This window comes from Lithobates pipiens, unplaced genomic scaffold (assembly GCF_037356315.1).
Source record: "Lithobates pipiens isolate NorthernLeopardFrog02 unplaced genomic scaffold, aLitPip1_a1.2 Scaffold_8, whole genome shotgun sequence".
NCBI lineage: Eukaryota > Metazoa > Chordata > Amphibia > Anura > Ranidae > Lithobates > Lithobates pipiens.
The window spans coordinates 444,949,450-444,969,615 of record NW_027507903.1 but is presented as its reverse complement, the minus strand read 5'-3'; positions in this window follow the sequence as shown (position 1 = coordinate 444,969,615).

Sequence of the window (20,166 nt, the reverse complement as noted above, 5' to 3'; positions counted from 1 at the left end):
GGAGCTAAACTGATGATAGAAAAAGCAGGGAAACTGCCTTTTGTCTCCAGTACTTTGGCAAAGCAAAATATCTCATGGATCATGGCCAGGAGAAGATGGTCAGTATCCTCCAAGACACAGTCCAGCCATTTGAGGCCACCTGGGCACCATGGGAGGATTAAATGCACATCTCCCTGACAACCTCTTAGTAGTTAGCTAAATCATGTCACCTAACATGCACCGGTAGGACATCTGCTCATCCTCTACTATTTCTTTTTTTTTCTCCTTCTTTCATATTCTCAAGTCCTTCTTCTACTTTTTTGAATCCACTCCTAGTTCCCTTTACTCACGAAGGGTTCCCAGTAGAGGATTGAGACAATCCCACTAGAGTAGGTGGGAAATACATCACAGAGTACTGTTTGGTGGGGAACAAAGCAGTTTTCCTAAACACGCTGGAGGAGACTTCAATCAGGATTACCATCGATATATAGAACCCAGATTGGGCCCCTCTGATATACGTCTATCAAAAATTAACATCCACAGTTGATTGTCATTTAAAGTTTCTGTTTCTATGTCTTATTGTTTGGGTACAAACAGGTATAGACAGGTCATAGACCAATCCATCAATCACACTGCAAATCAGAGAAATGGGAATCCATACCTTACGACAGGGGTCATCTACAGGCTGGACACAACAATTACACCATTAAGAGACAGGCTCCTCTTGAACAATTCATGAGGTATCCCAAACCTACTGCTTCTCAAGATTAAACAATTTAAATGGACATACATTCTCATGATCATATACCATCAATGCCTTATTAAGATTGTGGAACAACCTAACTTCCACTTCCGTTTACTACCATTGAGATGCGTAACTATTCCTAACCTATGCAAGTTATTACAACTTGTATCCTTACACTGGAAACTCTACCAATGTGTTGTATTTATTGTTTTTTTTTTTTTTTAAGAATTTACAATAAATATCGATTGAAAGTAAAATAAAAAACAAAGTATTAGTTTGAGGGTGTGCACACTTATGCAACCATATTATTTTATTTATTTTATTTTTTTTACTTCCCTCCACCTAAAAGATTTTAGTTTGTTGTTCAACTGAGTTCTACAGTTTATAGGTCACATTAAAAGTGCAAAAAGTTCTGAAATGATTTATCTTTGTCTCATTTTTTTACATCACAGAAACCTGACATTTTAACAGAGGTGTGTCGACTTTTTATATCCACTGTATTGCATTTTTGGTTTAACCACTTCCAACCCAGCCTATAGCAAAATTACAGCCGGGCGGTGGTTCCATTATCCTGACTGGACGTCATATGAAGTCTTTCAGGATAACGGACAACAGACTTGGTGGGCACACCCTTAAATGCATTTACATTCAAGATGGTGCTGCTATAAGACCGCAAACAGAACAAAATAGATTACAGCGCATACATACAAAAATGACATTTCAATCATGTAAGGCTATTTAAAACACCTGAACATATTCAAAAATATGGGGATTGGTACACCATATGGCCATATAGTGCTAAGTCCACTACTGCGTCAAAGTACCCCATTATCAGTTGGTCCTACACTATTCATAGAATGAAAGGTCCTGCATCTCAATAATGGGAGATAAACTCCTCTTTATGGAAGATCTATAAGGACTCCTCCTATAACACAGGTGGACACTAAAGCCCCAAACACACTATTAGTTTTTTTGATGAATTTTTCCTTCAGATTTACCAAAACCATATAATATGAGGTCAAACCTTAGCAGTTTCAATTTGTATGCAATCAGGCAGGCCCTTGCACTAGATGGTTTTGGTAAATCTGAAGGAAAAATTCAGCAGAAAAGCTAATAGTGTGTATGGGGATTAATAAGAGGTAATGAAGGGGGGATGGGGTGCTTCGGCCCAAGGGATCTGGTCAGGACCCTAACAATACACAAACAACAGACTTGGGGGGCACACCCTAAAAATGTGTTTACATTCAAGATAGTGCTGCTATCAGATGGAAAACAGAACAAAATAGATTACAGCGAACACATACAACAATTACATTTAAATCCTGCAAGGCTATTTAAAACACCTGAACATATTCAAAAATATGTGTATTTGGTTACACCATATGGCCATATAGTGCTGACATTTTAAAAGGGATGTGTAGACCTTTTTATATCCACTGTATTGCATTTTTGTTTTTGGGTTTAATACCGCTTTACTCAACTATATTATATCATATCATAATCAGTCAAGACCACTGAGAGAACACTATTTTAATTTTGGTTGGAGTGCAGTATTTGAAGTCTGCTCTGGTTTATTGAAAAAAGGTTATTTTTTTTATAATCGCAGTTGTTTTTGCATTTGTTCCTGGAGTATAGTGCATAAGATTTTTCTTCTATGTGTTTTTTGTTTTACAGCACTGTTGAGAATACCATTTTTAAGAGTGTTTTGCACTTTATGAGAGCAGCTAATTTCCTCAAGGATGGCTGCTGTTTATATTTTTCTACCTCCGTCAGTTTCTTTTCTAATTATCTGTGTGATGAGATAGATATCATTATAATGAGACACTCTACACCACGCACTTCTTGAAAAGGAAATTCAGCTTCCCTAATGAGTGAGCCTTTCTCTATAGTCTTCTTCAGAGGTGTGTCTGATATAGAAAGAATTAGCGTTCTGTTCCATATGACTATTCTTTATGAAACAGATCTGCTTATTAATGATATTACAATATTATTAAAAAGCCTAATATTGAACTGATTTGTATTTTATATTAAATTACATCTTATTGCAAAATAGGACTTTAATTTTATAAATTAACTATATACTTTAATATTAACTAAATATAAGTCTAACTTCATGGAGGTTAGCTGTATCTTGCTACATGCTCATCATCTGAGGTAGAGGAATAGAAAATAAAGAAAATAGGCAACTGAATGACCCCGATAAATTAGTTTTATTATTAGAAAAATATCAATTTGGCATATTTCTAGAAAATATGCAGCAAAATACATACCCCCCTGTTAAAAAAAAAAGACACATTTGTACAACGCTTCTCCCATTCGTACATCTTTTATTACCTCTAGTTGTCTAATACAATATTGCCTATTTTCTGCAGCTGCTTGAAAGCTGTATAAAATTCAATAAATTGTGCTAGCCCAGGCAGAAAAAAAATGTCATCCACTTCAACTTAAAAGGAGGCTTCCACTTAAACTGCAGCTCAAAACTATATATTACACATATTTGTGTCACTGTCACTTACAGGCGTGCGCAGCTTATTGCGTTATGGTGTGCACCCCAAAGCTAAACTATGCTTCAGTTTGCAAGTAAACACAGTGAGTGAGTGTGTTCACTGTGTTCATTTAGAAAAGGAAGGGGCCATTAAATGACATATTGACTAGACCTTTCCCCTGTTTTCCATCCTGAAACATCCCCTGCAGCAGCTGAGGTGACAGAAGAGAAGAGGAGAGAAATTAGCAGCACTGAAGGGGGGGGGGGGGGCAACACGGGAGGTAGCTCGGGCAGTAGAGGGAGTCGGCACCACACAGAGTATTTAGGGGGTGCACAGGCACACCTGGTACATCCCCTGTGCACGCCTATGCTGTTACCAGGGCCGGATTAATGCAAGGGCTATTGGAGCAGCAGCACCAAGCCCCTAACTTAATATAGGCCCCAGGCTGCCCAGTTTCACTGTCACCGCTGTTTTCTTTCACTTGTAAACACATAAACCTGACTTCTGAACCCAGCACTCTGTGTATTATGCAGTCTTGAACCCAGTGGTCTGTGTATTATGCTCTCCTGAACCCAGCTGTTCCTGCATCTATTCTCTGAAAAGAAAAGCCCTGGGCTCAGCCACCCAAAAAAAGAACAGGCAGTGTACGAAAAGCAATGGGTCAATGGGGAGAATCTCCCCTAGCCTGACCAGTCCTGCATTCCGTATGCACCACCTGGGCTGGGTGGAGGTGGGATTAATAATGGGCACCGGCAGGCAGTCCTAATGGAATCCTGGTATTTGGCTTTGGTAGTGTTGTGTTAATGTCTGCGTTGCTGTGCCCTTCAACCTCACCTCAAGGTGTGCCCTGCACGCCGATTCAGGGCTTTTATGGAAGCCTGGGATGTCAGTAGCATTGGACTTGTGCTGCTGCACCCTTTCACCTCAGAGCACACACCAAAGAGGAGCCCTTAGGCTCCACAAAATCTTCAGCACCAGGCCCATGATGCTCTTAATCCAGCCCTGGCTGTCACTTATCGTGTATTTTAAAGACAAAAACATAATATATTGCAGCTTATCTGGTTTTAGATGTAGTGGCTGCATTTGTTTTTACTTTTTAGTCTCAGAATATTTCAGCAACTACAGAAATACTTGTTGATCTTGCCAGAGCTTCAGTGAACTTGTTATTTGCTGTAGGCTTAAAAGAAAGCACAGAGAACCTTATTTTTATTGTGCAAATGACTAGTTTCAGCAATCCATCATGTAACGTAGATGAACAAAGGCAGGCATGTTTGAAGTCCAATCTGTGTGATGACCATTGCTGCCTACCATCATAGACACAGTGGAGAAAAGCTTTTTTCCTTTATTTTGCCTGGTAATCTTGCGAACAACACACTTCCTGTCCCTTCAATCATACACTCCCCCCCCCCCCCCTTATTCATTCACGTGGGGTAGGGGGAGGTGTATTTGAGGGCATTGATATTCCAAGCCCCAAATCCACAGACCCCCAAAACCACAAGCCAGGATTGTAATGCTCACCCCCCATTTCTTAGCCTGCCAAACTGCAAGCTCAATTAATGGTCTAGTGTAGATTTTGGGGAAAAGGGCATGTTTTTTTTCTTGTTTTTTGCATGGTGCCCTCCCTTAAAAATTCATACCAGATCCAAGGGCCCTGCTATGAATTTTGGGGGGACCCCAAGCCATTTTTTCACAACATCCCTATGCTTTTATTTCTATTCACCTTTTAATTGGGATTTACCAGATGACCCCTGAATGGGCCAGGTAGGGATGAGTCACTGGTTGTTAGGAGCTCAGGGGCTGCCAGCTTCCTAATATACATGAGTCCTGAGTGGGAAGCTGTCACATCTAGCATTGTAAAAGTAACACTAATTTAGCTTGGCTGTATGCTGAAATTCATATCAGACAAAACTCAGTCAGTACAAGGGTTCTGGACAAACCAGCAGCTCATCCTGACACACCATATGTGTCATGCAAGCAGCTGGCAGTATTGGCATTACTTAAATGGTTTGAGGTCAATTATTATATGCAAGCCAGGTAAGCTATTGGTTTCTTTCTTACCAAAAGAATTTTAGAAAGTATGCAATAAAGTCAATACACAGCTGCAATAGAGTATACAGCATGTATATATATCTTTTGAACGGAACTTGATCGTTAAGTGAGTAGTAGTACCTGTATTTAAATAGATCTATAAAATCTAGTGACACAGGGTACACCAATCACAAAAGGTTTACAGAATAAAATCTAGTGACACAGGGTACACCAATCACAAAAGATTTACAGAACATTATGAGTTTTCTAAAGAGAGAGCACAGCTCAAGTTACTTGCCTTCAATTTGACTCTCTCTAATTGAAACTCTATATAGCCATTGTGTCAACACTGCAAGCAGAGAAAAGGAGGAATTAAAACATATAATTTTTCTCATTCCATTCTGTATGTAAATTTCAGATTGAGCTACTGATCTCTGTATAGCTCAACTTTCTGGCATAGGTGTAAGTATTATATATTATAAATATGCATTAATATTTACTTACAGTAAAGAATTAAAGTGGTTGTAAACCCTTACAAACCACTTTGACCTACAGGTAAGCCTAGATTAAGGCTTACCTGTAGGTCGAAGCAATATCTCCTAAACCTATATGGTTTAGGAGATATTTGCCCGAAAACGGGCACCGCTGTCTACGGCGCATGCTCCGTAGACAGCGGCGCGCAGGCGCACTGAGCGCGGCATTTCCAAGAATGGAGCTGCCGCGCGTGTCGACTCCCGTGCGCATGCGCGGGAGTGACGTCATCGCGGCTTCGCCGAATGACAGCAGCGGAGCTGCGAGACGCCACCAGCAAGATGGATGCAGCGGACTACAGGGGACAGCGGCGACTTCGCTGGCTCCTGTGTCAGGTAAGTGACACATAATGGGCTACTATGCGATGCATAGTAGTCCATTATGCTTTGCCTTTGCAGGGAATGAAAGAGGAAGTAAACCCATCAGGGTTTACTTCCTCTTTAAGTAAGAAACTATTCAATACAAATGGACTACTTGCTTTCTATATCTCCCTAATGGGCGTTATTTACTAAATGTTGTGTATCCAATAGATAAATGTATCCTGACAGATATCATTACAAAAATGTTTATTCTACCAAATATAAAAACACAAATAAAACATGCACATTTAAAATCCACCAGCTGCCCTCCTTATCTAGTAAACATCATACCATGACCATAAAAGGTCCTTACTCATTATACTGCATCTGGGGAGCAGGGGTGACCACTGCGAATTTATGTTGGCAAGAAAAGAGTGTGGCTATACATATGCATGGTGAATTGGCTTACCTTTGATTGATGCCTTGAAGCTGCCTCTCCTGGTGGATTGGTGGCTTAAGTTTGGAGGCACACTTGAGGCTGAAAAGTCGCTGTATATATCCCGTTGTGCACTTTTCTGAAAGCGGCCAATATGTGACATTATTATTTAGTATGAGATCGTAGCTGCATACTGGCGCCCCTGCATTAAACCCTGTCTATGGCTGAGCTTTGTCAGTATAGAGGAGGCTGTGTTAGCCCACGAATTGGACACATATGTTTTGTTGTTTTGTGTTCAATAATAAATTGGAATTTCTAAATTACTATTTGTATTTTTGTAGCCTGGTCCCTTTGTATCCCCTGTGATCGCAGTGAGCCTCCCCAACTTTCTGTGGACCCATTGTCAGAAACCATGAATCAGACTGAGACAGAAGTACAGTTAAATCACACTTGTTTAATAATAATAAAGGTAAAAAGAGTAAACGTAGTCAAAACATTGCCAGAGTTCGGGAACCGGAACAGATAGTCAGACAAGCCAAAACATCAGGGAGCCAGAGATGAGCATAGTAGAACAGCAAGAAGGATCTGGAGCCAGAAGGAATGTCAGCCTAACAAGTCTTTAACAGGAACACAGGAGAGCATCTCTAGAGCTGTGACCAAGGTGAAGGAAGAGATCATCTGGACTGGATGGCTTAGGTAGGCATGACTGACTTGCAGGATATCATCAACAGGTGAGTCACTGTGGAGAGATAAGAGCTGACAATTAGCCCACAGCTGAGCGGCCAGTTTTGAGAAGCAAGGGCTGAGCCCAGCCCTGACACCCATCTGGTGACTTCTCTTGATGTCTCCTTGAGCTATATGAAAACTGGTGGTCTGTGGAAAATCCCTGAAAAGCAAATGTTGGTGAAACATGTTTGCATGTGTCATCAAGCACTGATTACTTTCATTACATTGATATCAGTGATCAACAGTACTAACTGTATTTTGCTTTGCCATTCATTTTTATCTTATGTTTTATTCAAAACTCTATTCTTTGTCGCTTTGTGTAATAAAATGTATATTTTTATATAAACTTTGTATAGTTCTTTGATATAAGCACTGCCATAATTCCAATCATCCAACTATTTCATCTCCTCAGTGGTGATTCCAATGTGGAATTTCAAATGACCCAAAAAAAACTTTAATAGTGTAAAATCACTTAAAATGTACCAAACATATTTTTTTGGATCACTTACCGTACTGATAAAAAGGACACACTTGAATGAATACCAATCCAAAATGATACAGTTCATCTGAGGTAAAAAAGGTCATCGATGTCCTAAAACTGTTCTCTATCATCTACAAACCCGGGAAGGGCTCGCTATTCTGAACCTGTGATGGTACTACCAAGCAGCTCAGCTAGCACAATTTTCCATGATCTATTCTCGAGGTCCCAAACCTGACTGGGTCTCTATGGAACGACAAGCGGTCCCTAAATATACATTAGACATTCTAGCCTGGGTCCTCTCTAAGAACAGACCCCCAATATTAGCACCTACCCTATCCCACTCTTACGCCTTAAGTGATAAACTCCATAAACACCCCTCACTAGTCTATGTGCTTAAACTCCTCACACACCTATTTTATAACCCAAAATTCCCTCCAGGTTTGGACATTAAAGCGGGGTACCACCCTAAAGTGGAACTTCCGCTGATCGGAACCCTCCCCCCCTCCGGTGTCACAATTGGCACCTTTCAGGGGGGAGGGGGGTGGAGATACCTGTCAAAGACAGGTATTTACACCCACTTCCGGGCATAGACTCCCGTGGGAGTCTACGCCATTTCCTGTCCTGCCGCGCTGTCTGCTGGGACACACACGGGTCTCAGAGACAGCGCGGACAATTCCTATTGCGCTGCGCGACTCGCGCATGCGCAGTAGGGAACTGGGAAGTGAAGCCGATTCGCTTCACTTCCTGATTCCCTCACCTAGAATGGTGGCAGCAGCAGCCGAGAGCCGAGTGATCGATCGGCCTCGGCTGCCGGTGTTCTGCCGTATAGTGTCCGGCCATCATATAGCGTTCGCCCCGTACTGCGCATGCGCAGTACGGAGCAGATGAAGCTTCGGAAAATTTCCGAAGCTGAACGGCGCCTGCGCCGTGAGTGGAGGTGGTAGCCCCACCATCCAAGCGGACATAGGGTTGTGAGTATTAAAGGGCCCCTCGCGGGCGAGCTCCGCTCGCCACGCTTCGGGCTCGACCTCGCTGCGCTTGGCTCTTTTTTATTCCTACTCTATGTCCACTTGGATGGTGGGGATAGAACCTGGACTCACGGCGCAGGCGCCGTTCATCCTCGGCAATTTTCGGAATCTGTGTTGCTGTGTACACAGCGGACACTATCCGATGGAGGACGTTATTAGACAAGACACCGGCATCGCTGGAACCCGGGACAGGTGAGTGTCCATTTATTAAAAGTCAGCAGCTGTAGTATTTATAGCTGCTGGCTTTTAATATTTTTTTTTTTGTAGGTGGAATCCCTCTTTAAAGTCTTTTAATGGTGGTTAGATAAAGGACTGTATCGCATTGGATACTTTTTTAATTCCATGGGGCCGCTGTAGAAAAATGTTGTCTCGCCCAAAATTCACACTTTTTTACATTCAATTTGGATCAAAAAGCCAGACCCCCCCCCAGTTTTTTAACCTATGAACATTGGTGTTAAGACCTTCTGGATCAAAGGGGGGGTATTTCAATAATTTATTCGCTGAAAACATGGATAAGTCAGCCTACACGCGGAACTGGGAACAGGATCTAGAGGGATGGGATCTAGCACCACAGCTTTCAGTGCTCCTTCAAGGGAGTTGTAAATGTCTCATTAATAGTGATCATTATCAAAATTTTTATGCGCTGATATCTAGTGCCAACACGCCTGGCTAAAATGTACCCTGAATCCTCTCCTCTCTGTTTCCGAGGTTGCGACCATGTGGGCAATCTGTTCCATACATGGTGGTCTTGTTCTCAAATTTGTAGTTTCTGGAATGAAAATGGTGGGAGGGGCAAGAATTGTCCCCACCCACCATGTATGGGATGCTGGCAGACCAATTGTCGTTAAACAGTTAAAATGCTTACCTATGATTGGTGTTATCAAACAGCAACGGTCCTGGCACGAGTTGCTACCTATAAAAACAAAAAAAAATTGCGTCACAAGCAGCAGTTACCGGGACAAGAAGAGAAGAAGACGTTCCCGCCCTCCCTTCCCATGTCGCGGCCTGTATTATGAGGTTATTTGTCCTTTTCTTTGAAAAGGGACTGTTTATTCGGTGTGCTTAAATGGCTTGAGCTTTAATAGCTAAGCTATGTTAATGTTGTTGAAATATTAATTTGTGTTTTTTGACAATTTTATGCTGAATAAAATATATATATATATTGATTTATATTTAAACCTATAATAAAAAGGCCGCGGCCGTTTAACTCCACACATATTGGTTTATTGTTTATTTATTATTAATGTTTGATATATTAAATTTGGCTAGATATAAGTTCTGCCTAGCATACCATAAAATCTTCCAGATTTTGCACAAGGTCACAGGATGTGTTATTCCCCAGACCCCACATATAGGCTTGTTAAACAATAGAGTGGAGAGGATTCCCAAAAATACCCAGGCACTCCTGTTCTATATGCTCCTCGGAGCTACGATTACCACAGCACATGCTTGGAAACAACCTACAATCTCTGTTAGTGCAGCTAAATGTAAAATCTCATGGATCATGATGCAAGAAAAACTGGTTAGTGTATTACAGGAAGAGACTGAGAAATTTGAACGTATTTGGGAGCCTTGGACAGCATACGTTAATACCCCTTTGAGGCCTTAGCCATGACCTGCATGCAAAATAAGATGGAAAATCCACGCTTAGGTCTAAGGGCAATAGGTGTGCAGCCTACCCTGCTAGCTCCCCAAAAGGAGACTAGAGTGTGAATAAAAAAAAAATTAAGAGCAATATGGCGCTACCTATATAATGTAAACAGACAACAGACCCATATCACTAATGTGCTGTGACGAGAGTGATGAGATAAAAATGTGCAACTAATGAATGTGATAAGAAATAGTAAGCACTACTAAACAGTGATCATCGACAAGCCTAAATTGCTAAAGTCGCTATGCAGTAAAAAGGCGACAAGCCTAAATAACCTGTGTAGTTAAATGTACTACTGCAACAAGCCTAAATCACTAGAATCGCTATGCAGTAAAAAGGCGACAAGCCTAAATCGCCTGTGTAGTGAAATCTGCTAATGTGGTAATATATTCAACTACTAGTATAATAGAAAAAGCATGTAACAAAAGTATAATACACTTAATCATAAGTGATAATAGCAGTGGTAAATACAGGTAACTATATCCAGAAAGAGCGATACTCAAAGACATATACAAATATTCAAAGAAAACCCAAAAAAACACAAAAACAAAAAGGAATCCAGTCCCAATATATGTGAAAAATAAAAGTGAGATATAAATAGACCAAGTCCAAAGTGTAACATCCTAACTCCTTCAGAGAGCAGCAAAATAAGGGTCTTTTATAATTCTTAGATGCTTGGTGACTTCCTATTGTGACTAAGAACACAGGAAACATCCAGGTGACTTTTGATGAAGTCCACTGTGGCACTTCCAGTGTGCGTGATTATGTAATTTCTTACATCTGATGGCACTTCTGATGCATTTGTCATAATAACTTCATCAATGCATGATGCCATAAAATAGCTGCTCTATACAGTATATACCTGATCTCTACCCACACTGCCATTTTTACTGCCGTCATCATGTCTAAAAGATCATCTTATTACAAAATTACCGTAAAAGCCTGCAAAAGATGGTCAAATGCCTACTGCTCACTACTCAATCAATAGGATAAATATCCCATTGGGTTATCATTCAATTAATATCAAATACATAAATGTATATTATATGTAATCCCAGCAATCACAGGCAAGTGGAAAAAACATATTGTTTTGACAACTACAATGTTACTTATAAAAAAAAAAAAGTTTTAAAATGAAATGAAATAAAATACAAAAACTGTATCATAGGACCAATTACTGTACATACAATCTTAGGCCTCAAGTTGTAAAGTGCTGCTTAAACTGTTGGCGCTATATAAATCCTGTATAATAATAATAATAATAATAATAATAATAATAATAATAGGCTTGGTTCACACCTACCTGTTTTTTTGGTGCTTTTTGCAGAAATGCACTGCAGTTCATTTAACATGGTTTCCTATAGGACACATTCACATCTATGCTTTTTTCAGCCCCTGTGTTTTTGGAAAGCTTTAGGGGCTTTTTTAAATGCAAATGTTTCTTAGTTTTTTACATGTTTTGTTCAATAGACTTCAGTGGAGAAGCTGCACAAAAGCATGTACTTCGTTTTTTGCAGCAATTTTACCGCAATTTTGCAGTGATTTGCATTTTGGATTTTCTAATCTGCCGAACAACAAATTAGCTAAAAAAAAAGCATAAAAAATGCAAAATGCTAATCGTGGCAAAAATGCTGTAAAATTGCTTGTGCAAAAAGCACTGCAGAAAGGGATTAAAAACAAACTGCATAGGTGTGAACGGAGCCTAATATCATCTATTGGTAGATAATCAAATTGTTCACACATTAGACAGATTTGGTAAATTGCCAGGTTTTTTTCTCCTAGCATAGAATTTCTTAACTACAGGCATATTAAAATCTCATATACATGATTCAACCTGTTTATAATCCCTATCCCCCTAGTGGTGAGTCACTTGCTGTGTTTATCACTGGGTTAAAGGGATATGCACTATTTTTTACATGTTTTGATGTGAGTGGCTTTTCTATTTAAATGATTATTATCATTATACAGAATCTATATAGTGTCAACAGTTTGCACAGCACTTTATAATATAAAGGGGCAAAGTACAATTACAATACAGTTCAATGCAGAGAAAAATTGAAGACCCTGCTCACGGAGTTTACAAACTAATGGGGAGGGGGGGGGGGTGCAACTGTTAATAGCTGCAGGGGACCATCTGGTGGAGGTGACTCAAGTACAGTTCTTAGATAAAGGTGAGGCAGGTTTCCATAAAATAAATGAGTTTTCAAGGATCGCTTAAAGGCGGACAGGGTAGGAGCTGAATGGGTTAAGGCATCTGTGGGGCATCCTCAAATGGAAGGTGAAGGAGTGCAAGGTCTCTAACATCCACCAGCTCTGTGATGTCGTCATGGAGGAGTGGAAGAGGACTCCAGTGACAACCTGTGAATCTCTGGGGAACTCCATGCCCAAGAAGGTTAAGGCAGTGTCCAATTTGGACATTTTCACTTAGGGGTGTACTCACTTTTGTTGCCAGTGGCTTAGCCAGTGGCTGTGTGTTGAGTTATTTTGAGGTGACAGCAAATTTACACTGTTATACAAGCTGTGCGCTCACTACTTTACATTGTAATTTTCTCTGCAAGGGGGCAGAATATATCTAGCTGCTTGGGATTCATTATTTATTGGTTATTTCCAGTGCACTGATTACTTACCTTTTATTCCTATAGGGCTGAGAATTTTACACAGCACTTAGCATACTGTACATTTACATCAGTCCCTTCCCTTAAGCAGCTGTAGGGATCTGCTACCCTCTACTATCTGTATTTGTAAATAGCTGTTGTTTGTTATTTACCCCATACCACTTCCTGTCCCTGCCAGCTGAGTCAGAAATTCTGAATGAAGGGCTGTGGTATTTTCAAAAGGGAAGTTTCCAAGAAGTAGAGATGTAGAATAGAGAATTAGATCAAATGACCATACATGCAGGAGCTGATGCTGTATTTTTTTCCAGGCCAGAAGCAGAGACTATTAGGCAAGTGATCCTATTTTAAAAGTTTACTATTAGGGATGAGCCCGATGTTCGAGTCGAACAGTGAACAATATGCGTTAAAAGTTAAAGCCGTTAAAGTCTATGGGACAATAACAAGAAAAATGTGCTAATTTTAAAGGCTTATATGCGTTATTGCCATAAAAAGTGTTTGGGGACCTGGGTCCTGCCCCAGGGGACATGTATCAATGCAAAAAACGTTTTAAAAAATTACATTTTTTTGGGGAGCAGTGATTTTAATAATGCTTAAAGTGAAACAATAATAATGAAATATTACTTTAACTATCATGCCTGGGGGATGTCCTTAGTATGCCTGTAAAGTATCACATTGTTCCCGTGTTTAGAACAATACCACAGCAAAATGACATTTCTAAAGGAAAATATGTCATTTAAAACTACTCGCGGCTGTAAAGTATTGTCGGGTCCTGGTAATATAGATGAAAATCATTGAAAAAAATGGCATGGGTCCACCGCCCCCCCCCCCCCAGTCCATTACCAGATTAGTCCCTATTGTTAATCACTTTGTATTCTAAATTGTGTTATTACCATTGTTAATCCATTTTATGCTCGCCTAGTTATCAAACATATTGACTTACAATATATTACGTTTGCCTTTACAACCTGGTTTGGTGCCTGTTTTCTTTGATATAGAGTAACATTACTATTGGGTACTATGCATTACTTTTAAGGAATTCTTGTGACATTGTTTGTTTGTACACTGAGCCTAGTATGTCAGAGGGGCTGAGGTTTGAAGCAAAGAACAGAGAACAGAGAACAGAGAACAAATCCTAGTCAGTGGCTCCTAAAAGTGCAACCATTATAAATAGTGCAAAAAAAGTCCACATGTAGCACCCTCCTAGTCAGGTGCTAGGCTGTCAGGTAAATGTGGTTCTTTTTTGTGCTCCTCTATAATCAGCGAAGCAGTGGCTGATTGATTTGGGTGGTCAGGGTCACACGTCCTACACACTAGATTTCTTTTCCCTGCTTTCTGGAAAGCTCCAGAACATTGGAGAAAAGCAGGCTGAGTGGGCAGTCTGAATATGTATGAGGTCCCAGACAATCCAAGGGAGGCATTCCCAGAAGGTGGCTGGAGAGAACATAGATAGCCTGTGGCTGGAACAGTCTTGATCCTGTTCTAGGAGGAGAGGCACCCAGCCTGGGGTCTGTTGCCCTTCCAGGTTACTTAGTTGACACTTGCCAAGAAGCTCATTGTCCCAGCAGACAAAAAAACTATCCACTCAAAGAAAAGAGTCTAAAGAAGAAGGGGACATCTTATCCAGGGATCAATGTGGAGAGTCCACTTTCAAATGTCTGCCTGATGCAGGAGAGAGATATCAAAATACTTGAGGACTTATGAGTACAGACCTGAGAGCAGAACCTGGGTGACTGTGCTGATGTTAACCCCTTGGTGCACTTTTGTTAAGGCATGCCTAGCCTGGGACATTCTCTATGGTGCCTCATTGCTGTCCATTTCCCTGAGAACTGATTGAGGGAACTGTTCTAAGAAAGAGCCGCAGAAAAGAAGGTGTAAGGTTATTACTGTTTAGCATTCTGGAGTATCCCCCAGTTCCCTATGCTATCCTATCCAAGTTACTCAGCACTGAATACAAAAAAAGTTAACCCCTAGTCCAGGAGTAGGCAACCTTTGAGAGGTGGAGATCTAACTGAACAACATGAAAGAGATCAAAGATTGGCTCCCTTTTTGTGAACAAATTAAGTAGCAAGGCCTAACTAAATAGTAAGAAAAATATAATAAACAAATGTCACTGTAAAAATTAAAACATAGCCTATCTTAAAAGTGGACAGTGTCAGTAGGGCAAATGTTGCTGTTAGTAGGGCATTGGATGGTGTTACGAAGGGCAGAAGTTGGTATCAGTAGGGTAATGGGTGGTGTCAGTAGGGCAGAGGTTGGTATCAGTAGGGCAGTAGATGGTGTCAGTAGGGTAGTGGATGGTGGCAGGAGGACAATGGATGGTGTCAGTGGGGAAGTAGTTGGTGTTAGTAGGGCAGTGGATAGTGTCAGTAGTTTTTATTTTTATTATTATTTTATTTTTTTGTTCAACTCTGATTTTATTGAAAATTTTAAATTTACATAACAAAAACATTATCCATATACTATAGCTAATGATAAAGAACCTACCACATTACAATAATGTATAAACATCGGACATATTACATATAAACATATGCCAACACCCTGCTGGAGCCCCTACAAAAAGGGAGAGGGAAAAAAAAGAAAAAGAAGAGAAATAAAAGAAGGAAATAACACTAGGGACAGTCTACTCATCAATAAACTCATATGATATAAAAAAAATAAAAAATCTAAAAGTGAATAAATAATAAAGTATATTTAAAACTACCAGAAATAGCTAAACAAACCAAAATAACTTCGCTCACCCCAGCTCTGCACCAACTTCATGTCCTACCGCCAACCCATATATAGATTCCACAGTTCACAGTATTCTCTTAGCACCTTCCAAGGGAGCCAAATTTGTCAACATTGTTTATAAGTGTCCAATTCCTGTGACAGAAGAGTCTCCATCATCTCAATATGGTTAATCTATGTTGGAATATAAGCTTAACGACAATGGTGCGGTATAACTGATCTTGCAACCAATGCCTTAAAAAAGCTTACCTGTCAAATCCTTTTCTTGGGAATACATCACGGGACACAGAGCCTTCATTACATAGTGGGTTAGATAAGCACCTTGAGTGATTGGACACTGGTTAACCCTAATTAAGGAGAATTCCTCCCCTATATAACCACTCACATTTGGGGAGCACCTCAGTTTTGTAGCAAAGCAATAAGTATCCACGTAAAAACCCGTAGAAGGGCAGGATTTCTGTGTCCTGTGATGTATTCCCAAGAAAAGGATTTTACAGTTAAGCTGTATTCAAAAAATCCTATTTTCTTGCTCATACATCACGGGACACAGAGCCTTCATTACATAGTGGGATGTCCCAAAGCAATGATTAATTTGAGGGGAGGGAAACACAGACAGAAACATAGACTGCATACGGTCCAGAGGAACTAAACTGCAGCCTGCAGTACACTGCACCCAAAGGCGGCATCCTCTTGCCCGCTTACATCCACCTAAATGAATCTAGTGAATGTATGGACTGAAGACCAAGTCGCAGCCTTGCAGATCTGAACCATGGAGGCCTGATGATGCACTGCCCAAGAAGCACTAACAGCCCTAGTTGAGTGCGCTTTAACTTGAAAAGTAGGAGTCTTCCTCTTTATACCACAAGCCTGACAAATAACTTGTCTAATCCATCTAGAAAGAGTGGATTTTGATGCTGCCTGGCCTTTTTTAGGGCCTTCCGTATCTGAGCGGTTGCCTGCAGATAAATACTGACTGCTCTTACAACATCAAGAGTGTGTAAAGATTCTTCTTCCATGGACTGCGGATCTGGAAAATAGATGGTAGAATCACATCTTGATTCAAATGGAATCCTAAAACCACCTTGAGTAAGAAGGACCGATGCGGACTCATCACTACTCTGTTCTTGTGAATAATCAAATACGGCTCTTTGCAAGAAAGAGCTGCTAACTCCGATGTTATTCTAGCAGAAGATATAGCTACCAAAAAGACCAACTTCTTAGTCAAAAGAGCTAAAGAAGCATGGTGCAATGGTTCAAAAGGCTGTCCCTGTAATGCGGACAAAACCAAATTCAGATCCAATGAGCACACCGGAGGTTTGACTGGTGGAGTTAATTGCAGTGCACTCTGAACAAAGGCCTGTACAAGGGAATGTGAAGCAAGTGGCTTCTGAAAAAATACTGAAAAAGCCGAAATTTGGACCTTGATAGTGCTCAAGGCCAATTTCATCTCTAGGCCTGACTGGGGAAAGGCCAGGATCCTGCTAATGACATACAGTATCTCACAAAAGTGAGTACACCCCTCACATTTTTGTAAATATTTTTATTATATCTTTTCATGTGACAACATGTAAGAAATGACACTTTGCTACAATGTAAAGTAATGAGTGTACAGCTTGTATAACAGTGTAAATTTGCTGTCCTCTCATTCGTCCACGGGGGTGTGGCCGGATGGAGATGGGCGTGAGTGAGTGAGCAGGAGTGCGAGTGTGTCCGAGCTCCTAGCCTCCGCCCTGCGATGCGAGGAACGCAGCTAGCTGGTGGATACAGCTGCCGCTCCCTGGCTTCCTCTATCGTAGCTCCGTAACGAACGCCTGACTTAGAGCGCGTTATCACGATGGCTGCCCAGCACTGACGGAGATCATTGAAAGAACCCGAGGAGGACTCCGTGCTAGGTTTCGCTACCGCGGGAGCCCGGTCGGAGATCCGGTCGGAGATCCGAGGATAGACGAACGCTTACAACGCCGCACGAGGACACGCGGAGAGAGCACTACGATCGCCTCGGACGAGCAAACCTCCCGGAGATATCCGCCAGCTCCATGGATGAAAGAACTTTGGTTGCAGTGTGGTGAGAAACGCTATATAACTTAGCAGGATGAAAGTTAAGAACCTGTGTAGTAGAGACTTGGTTACTTCTTAATGTTTGCCTCTCCCTATTTGCTCTACTTCTGATAATCGCTGGCTGAAGCAAGTCTACCCCATAAATATAACTAATGTAGGATTCAGGTGCCGTGCGCTTGGTGAATTGGCTGGCCCCCCTCAAGGTCCTTTTGCTAAAAAATCGGGCCTTTTTGCTGGGAGAATTGATTTAGCAATACAAACTGCTTTATTATTACCTCCCGCTGGTTTGGTGACTCCTCTACGTGGACTTTACCATGCTTAGCAAAAGAGCGATAGAAGATACATCCCATGGAGAGGGAAATCAAAAAACACGTGCTGTCAAAGAAAAGCTAAATCAAGCCTCTGCGGCCTTGAAACTTGAGCGCTTTGCTCATGCAACTTCCCCAGGCAGGAAAGTTCAACACCATCCACCAGGTCAATTTAAAACGCAGGGGCCAGTGGGGGACAGAAGGAGTGCAGGTCGCCCCTCACTGGATCCTGGTACCCCACTGCCGGGAGGTGGGGTAGGTGAGCCATCCCAGGAGGACAGTAGTACGGCCCAAAAACCTGGGGGGGGGTGGGGAACCGACTTTACGAGAGATACTGCTGGCGGTTAATGATTGTAAGAATTCTATTTCTGGGCCGGACAGTCAACTGAGTAATATCCAAAATGAACTGCACGCTATGAGTCAACAATTAAGCAATACCATCGACAGAATAGACGCCCTAGAGGGAAGATTAAGCACAGTGGAAGATGAATTATCTCCCCTCCAGGAAAAAATAGCTACTCTTCAGAAACAAATTGTCGCACAGGCATCCAAAATTGACGACATGGACAATAAGAACCGCAGGAACAATGTGCGACTAATTGGCTTGCCAGAGGGAAGCGAGGGCTCAGACCCCGTAATCTTTTTGGAAAATTGGTTTAAGGAATTACTGGAGGATGTCTCCTTCTCCTCGCCCTCCAGCATCGAAAGAGCCTACAGGGTTCCTCCTAGATCCCACTTCTCGGAGGGACGCTGTAGGCCAATGATATTTAAATTTATCAATTATAACGATCGAGTGATCTTGATGCGGAGGGTTAGGGGATTGGGAGACATCTTCTATAAGGAGACTAGGATGTCATTCTATCCAGATTTTTCACCGGACTTACAGAAACTGAGAGCGGAGTTTATTCCTGTTAAACGCACCCTGAAATCGCATAAGATAATGTATGCCCTATTGTATCCAGCCCGACTCCGAGTGTCTGCTTTGGGCTCAACAATTTTCTTCAACTCCCCGCAGGAGGCCGCGAACTGGCTGGAGGAACATAAAGAGGCCCTTTAATGATACTTAGAGTCCGCCTGTATTAGCCTTTTTTTTTTTTTTTTTTTTTTTTTTGGGGGGGGGGAAGAGGAGAGGTTGTTTTTTCTGGAGAGGCGGGAAGAGGGGGGTGTGGGGGTTGGGGGGGGGGTTGTAAGGGGGAATGTAAATTTTTGTATATGTATTTTTGAAAATAATTTTGTTTATGTACCCATCTCGCTGAAGGATTGGGGAGCTTTAATGCTACAACTGGTTGCTTTGGTGAGATGGGCAAAACGATATGATAATTTGGTTAGTAATGGGGTAAAATACTATGGAGTATAGAGCACTGCGATATCACAAAGTAAATTAACAGCTTATATAATTTCATATTTGAAGCAGTAAATGAGGTGTTATGGAAGAGTTGGGAGGGGGGGGCTGAGGGAGGGGGAGGAGTAAAAGGGAAGAGGATACATCCCCCCCTTTTTTTTTTTTGCATTATGAGAAATTGAGTACTATAAGAAGAGTCGTATTGTATATAAAGACACGGTTATAGACACGGTAGGAAGGTGGGGGTGTGGGGGTTGGAGGGGGGGTTGTATGAGAGAATATAACTTTATGTAGGTATGCTATTGGAAACAATTTTATTTGTGAACCCATCTTGGTAGAGGGACGGGGGGTTAAATTGTTGCCGCCCACTGCTCGAGCAGGGTGGGGGAAAAATGAAATGATTAAAGTTGAGGTATAGTACTATGGATATAGAACACTGTGTTGCCATATGGCGAAAAAATAGCACACACAATTCTACACTAGAAGGGGTAATGAGACTTTATAGTTGAGTCGGGGGTGTGGGATTTGGGGGGGTGGGTTGGGGGGGGACCTATATACAAGCTTCTTTTTTTCTTTCTTTTTCCCCCTTTTTTTTTTACTTTTTTTTCCTCTTTTCTATTTTCGGTAGGGCATGATGGGTGCTACGGAGGGATTATGATCCCACCGTATAAGAATTTTGATGGGGAGTGATAAGATCACGTGGGGGGATGGCGAGCTCGGACA